Here is a 5,950-nt window from a genome sequence, read left to right on the forward strand (position 1 = left end):
AACTGGGGAGCCACCACTGACAAGGCCCATGACCCAACTTTCACCTTGCTAACTTTTCAGCTTGCAATTCCAGAATCTGCAGATTCCCCAGGCTTGAATCAGGAAAGCCTTTACTGTCCCCCTGAGTGATTACCTCTATACAGGAACCCAGGAGGGCTTCCTTTTGGATAAATGCAGCGGAATATGCTGTTGGTTGCGTATCTGGAAGTCCCTAATGTGAACCTCTACTCTGCTATGAATAGCTGCCCTGAGGATTTCAGGATTATTAATAAACAGTCCTAAACCCATGAAGCAAAAGAAAAGAAAAGCAATTTTCTCCAGACATTAATGGCTCCTCATCATCCTGGGAAAAAGTGACAAGTGGGGTGCCACAGGGTTATGTTCAGGGCCCATTGTTGTTCAACATCTTTATAAACAACTTGGACAAAGAAATGGAAGCGATGTTCATCAAATTTGTAGATGACACCAAACAGGAAGAGGTAGCTAATGCTGCAGAAGACAGAATCGGGATTCAAAATGAATTTAACAGATTGGAGAACTGGGTCCAAGCTAACAAAATTAATTTCAGTAGGGACAATAGTCAGGTTCTGCACTTAGGAAGGAAGAGCCAGATGCACAAATATAAGATGGGCTTGCCAGAAGTGCATGTGAAAAGGAACTAGGGGTCTTAGTGGAACTTAATATGTGTCAACAGTATGGTGGTGCAGCAACAGCAGCAGCAAAAAAAAAGCTAATCCGATTCTTGGTTGCATCAACAGAGGTATTGTGTCCAGATCAAGGGAAGTAATAGTATGACTCTGTTCTGACCTGCCCAAACCACACCTGGAGTACTGTGTCCAGTTCTGGGCACCACAATTTAAGAAAGGATACTGACAATCTAGAAGGTGTGCAGAAGAGAGCAACCAAGATGATCAAGGATCTGGAAACCAAGCCTTATGACAAATGGTTGAAGGGGCTGGGTATGTTTAGTCTGGAAAAAAGGAGATTGAGAAGAGATATGATATCTCAATGATATATCACATGGAAGAGAAGACAAGCTTGTTTTCTTCTGCTCTGGAGGGAAGGACTCGAACCATTGGATTCAAGGTACAAGAAAGGAGATTCTGACTAAACACCAGGAAGAACTTTCTGAGCTATTTGACAGTGAAGCATTCTGCCTTGGGAAGTGGCTCTTTTGCTGTATGCAACCCATCTAAGAAACCCAGGCATGGAACCTCTGTTCCCCATCACCGCCACAAGATAACAAAAAGTAAGAGGAGCAGCAGAGACCATCTGGTTGAATGCTCCAGCCTAGGTTTTTAATGGTGCAACAGTTTATACCAGGCTGTGTTCTTTCTCTCTCCAAACCCACCCACCCGGTTCAACCACCCCATCCTTCTGTGAAATGAACAGCTGTAATTGAAAAGGAAAGTCTCTTCCCCAGTTTACAGGGAGAGGTGCTGTTAAGAGCTGTAGCCATCTCATTCGCTTCCTATTGCAGGGGCAGGCTTCTATTGTCTGTCTTTTAGAGCTAATTTCTTCCCTGATCAAAAGGCCCACATCACTGAAAAGGTAGTAATGACTATTCATTTGCTTGCAACCTCCATTCTGTGGGCTGCCTCATGCTTTATTTAGAGAACTGCTTTTCCCCACCACCACCACCACACTTTTCTCTCTTTTGCTTAAAAAGAAAAGGAGGCAGGAGTTCGTTTATAGCCTCTCTAATGTCAATTAAAGTAGGCTATATTTTAATTATTTCTCCCTTAGAGAACCCTTTTCAGGATCTCAGTTTGCTATGATGTTGGGGGAGGCTCACTTGGGAAACAATACATAATCCACTGTTCCCCACCCACAGTATGTGGACTGACATGTATTGAGAGGGGAATATGTCATGAATGAAGAGAGTTCACTTACAACCCACCGGCAAGTTAGATCTGTACAATTAGTAATTTCTGATTTCACTAATAATAATCAGAAATAATAATAATAAATAATAAAAATAATAATGAGGTGAGTCTTTATTGCTAGGAAATATTGTGGGTTGTTCAGTGCAGAAACAAAATAGAAATCGTGGGGGGGGGGGGGCGGAGAGCTTTCCCATAAAAGGGTTCTTATAAATTGTGGGTGGATAATGTTTTGGAAGGGGGGGTTGTTTAGAAGGGGGGAAAGCTGCATGTCTCTTCTTGCTTTATTCTGATCTGAAGAGAAAACAGTAATTTATCATTATGGCAACAATCAAAAGTAAGCGAACCATTTGGAAGGAAAGCAGTGTCACAGGATGGGGGAAGCAATCACTCAAAATCACTTTGAGTTTTGAATGCATAGGCACACAAATTGTGTAGCAAAAATGGACAGCACAGAAATGAAAGTTGAGTTCCATTTGCACACAAGGAAAATGGCATTGCATTGCACTTACTTCAGATATAAAAATAATAATTAAAAACACACAAAAACAGGTGACAAGTTTCTTTTATGTACAATTCCCAACCAAAGGTAATTTATTTATCCAGAAATGTTCGGTGGCATTTATTTCTATACTAGGCTCTACCTGTAGGTGAACTCAACCATGCCATGACATTTGGACAAAAGTTCCCTCTGCTTCAGTTTAATGTGTTTTTCATTGCCAGCAGCCAAATTAGTTACACCAACAAATAATTGGCCAGTGGGTGGAGGGAGAGCACTAGGGTTGCCAGATTTCTAAATGGCCCTTGTAGCTATGCCTCTAGCAGCAGTTTAATGGCAAGTGGTAAAAGGCATTGCCGTGCTGTACAAAGTTTTGGCACATTGATTTCTGCAGATCAAACTAGGGCAAGCCTGTCAGGTTTTCTTTCTGAACAGTTGGCATTCTAAGGGATGGAGTCTTATTTAGCACTGCCCTGTTTGGCCTGATTTTTTTCCCCTATTTAATATTTATTTATAAAATTCCTGGACATCTGAGGGAGATACTAATGAAGGCAGGGACATGTTAACTCAACATTTATTGTAACTCTGTGTGAGTTGCGGTTCTTCAGGGATATGGAGCATTGCTAGATGACAAATAAAAACTTTGTGGGTGGAGTGATATGGGCAATGTTTTCTTTGTGCAAGCTGGAAGGTGCTTTGCAAATAAATAATAAAATTTAATTATTATTTTTCTGTACACTGTAGAGGGATTTGTTCACACAAACACTTGGGTATATATGTATATAGTCAATTTTTTAAAAAGCATCTAAATAAATATAAAGGTTCCCAGATCAGCTTACGTACAATCAGTTCAAACAAGACTGTCTCTGCTCATAGACTTACAATCTTAAAAAAGCAACAACACAAAAGGGAAAAGTAACAGGGACAGGAAAAGCAAAAAGCAAACTGAGGCATAGAAAAAGCTCAGGGGATAGAGGTGCCTGTTGAAACTAGTCTTTAAACTGAAATGAAAGTATGAAGTATGCAGCTGGAGATTCAAACAATCGCAGAATTGTAGAGTAGGAAGGCATGCGGAGGGTCATCTAGCCCAACTCCTGCAATGCAGGAATCTCAACTAAAGCATCATGACGGTTGGCAATCCAGCCTCTGCTTACAAAGTCGTCCACTACTGAACAGCTCTTGCTGTCAGAAAGCTCTTCCTGATGTTTAGTCAGAATCTCCTTTTTTGTACCTTGGGTCCAACCTTTCATATGACACTCCTTAAGATATTTGAAGATGGCTATCATATCTCAGTGTCCTCTTTGCCAAACTAAACATACCCAGCTCCTTCAACCGTTCCTCATAAGGCTTGGTTTTCAGACCCTTGATCTTATTGGTTGCTCTCTTCTGCATACATTCCAGCTTGTCAATATCCTTCTTAAATTGTGGTGCTCAGAACTGGACACAGTACTCCAGGTGTGCTCTGGCTAAGTCAGAACAGAGTGGTACTACTGCTTCCCTTGATCTGGACACTGGACTTTTACTAATGCAGCCTAGAATAGCACTAGCTTTTTCTGCTGTTGCAACATTCAGTGGACTCATGTTAAGTCTGTAGTCTACTCTACAAAGCCCCATCGATCCATTTCACATATGCTAGTGGCAAGCCAGGTGTCCCCATCTTATATTTGTGCAGCTGGTACTTCCTGCCTAAGTGTAGGACGTTACATTTGTCCATATCGAAATTCATTTTCTTACTTTTTGTCAAATTCTCCAATCTGTTAAGGTCATCTTGAATCCCAATTCTATCTTATTCAGCATTAGCTGCCTCTCCTAGTTTGGTGTCATCTGCAAATTTAATTAACTTCCTCTCAACTCCTTCATCCAAGTTATTTATAAAGATGTTAAACAATGCTGGGCCCAGGACAGAACCTTGCAGCACCCCACCTGTCACTTTTCCCCAGGATGATGAGAAACCATTAGTGAGCACTATTTAGGTTTGGTCAGTCAGCCAGCTACAAATCCACCTAACAGGCAGCACATATCTAGGCTCCATCGCACCCTTAGCAAGGAGCTATACTGGCACACCCCACCCATCACTTCTAGAGCAGTGGAGGAGTGGTCTCAGAGTGTGCAGAGGGGTGGTTGATGTCAGGGACTGATGATGATGAAGAATAGGAGTGATTGGTTGCAGAGTCTGTGACAGGGAGCAGTTCAGGCTCTGAGACTGGAGGGAGGAGTGTATGTCAACGGACTGCTGAAGAATCCACAGAGTCTTTGTCTCCTGCTATGACAAGCTCCCCTTCCCCAAGTCTCCGAGTAATGAGTAATGAGAACAGCAGAGTAATGAGAACAGCAGAACATGGGCTAGAGGTGTGCCAATACAGTTTGAGGCCTGCTTAGGAAACATCCAGGAGAGGAGGAGCCTTTAGAGAGGATGGGAGGCAGGGACCTTCAGTCCTGGCAACTGTTCCATAGGGGCAAGACCTACTGGGAAGTGTTTGTTTCCTTGAATAGTTAACTTCACTGATAATGGAGATCTGGTTCCTTTATTGCTGACCTGCATCTGACTCCAGACCTGACAGGCAGGCTCCTAGACACCCCAAAGCAGAGTGGAAAGGTGCAGTTTTTGTCGCTCCTGGCCTGCACCCTTGGAAGGGGTCAACCTGACCAACACCTAAGTATGCCCCTGCTAACAGGAATCTCTCATTGGTCTGTCTTAGTTTTGTTGTTGCTGCTGCTTCTGTTATTGCTGTTGGATGGATTTAGATGAGTAGCAGAGGATATTTTATTTATTAGTTATCTTTCCTCTTTTTCCCGTGTGTGTGAGATAAATATGTATTTCAGGAGACTAATATCACTATCCGTGTTTAGAAGGTTGTATAACCTTCTAGAACAATTATGTTATCCAAGGATGTTAAGGCAGACTTGGGTCATCCTTTCCTTTTATGTTTCCCTCTTAACAAGAAAATCACTTGGTGCTTCGTGCCTGAGCCCAACTGAACGAGTCACCATGTCTCACATAATTTTGCTTGTTCAACCTACCCAAACAATCAGAAGGCAGGACTTTTGCTGATTATGAGTCAGTGAATGAATGAATGAATGCATGGAAGGAGTCTGTAAAATGTATGAAGAACATGTGAAGAGAATGCATCCCAACAGCCCTTCAATTACATATGATATTAGCTAGTTATTTGATTTCATTGATGACTTGACTGACCTCAGCTGCCTTGCTTATTGTGTTGATACTCAGACATGCCAGCCATACAATAAAGACGGGATGAAGGAGAAGACCTATGTCCTTCTCCACAGACAAGCTCAGCAAGCAAGCAAATAGACACAGTGGTTAAGGGGGTTTTGAAGGAAGGATTTTTACAACAGGGTGTACAGCATTCTGTAGTGAAAGTTTTGTATTGTAGCCCTCCTGTTCATTCTTGTTAGTCTGTATTTGAGACAAAATCTGTTAGAATTCCAAGGGACTTTCTCAGTTTAAAACTCAAAGAAGAAAGGATATGCCTTCTGCAGGTATTTTAGTTTAATTGTCTTTGCTTAGATAGTTCTACTTTTGTTCCTCGCTCCTGGGATTTTTCAG

General features: G+C 42.0%; 1 pseudogene across 1 annotated transcript; it reads left to right on the forward strand.

The window, feature by feature from the left end:
• The first annotated feature begins 5,371 nt into the window (after positions 1 to 5,371).
• LOC308578963 (enhancer of rudimentary homolog pseudogene) lies at positions 5,372 to 5,734 on the forward strand (annotated as a pseudogene). Its single transcript has one exon. The product of its transcript is annotated as an enhancer of rudimentary homolog pseudogene (transcript).
• The last annotated feature ends 216 nt before the right edge of the window (positions 5,735 to 5,950 follow it).

This window comes from Podarcis bocagei (genome assembly GCF_964188305.1).
Source record: "Podarcis bocagei genome assembly, chromosome: Z".
NCBI classification, from domain to species: domain Eukaryota; kingdom Metazoa; phylum Chordata; class Lepidosauria; order Squamata; family Lacertidae; genus Podarcis; species Podarcis bocagei.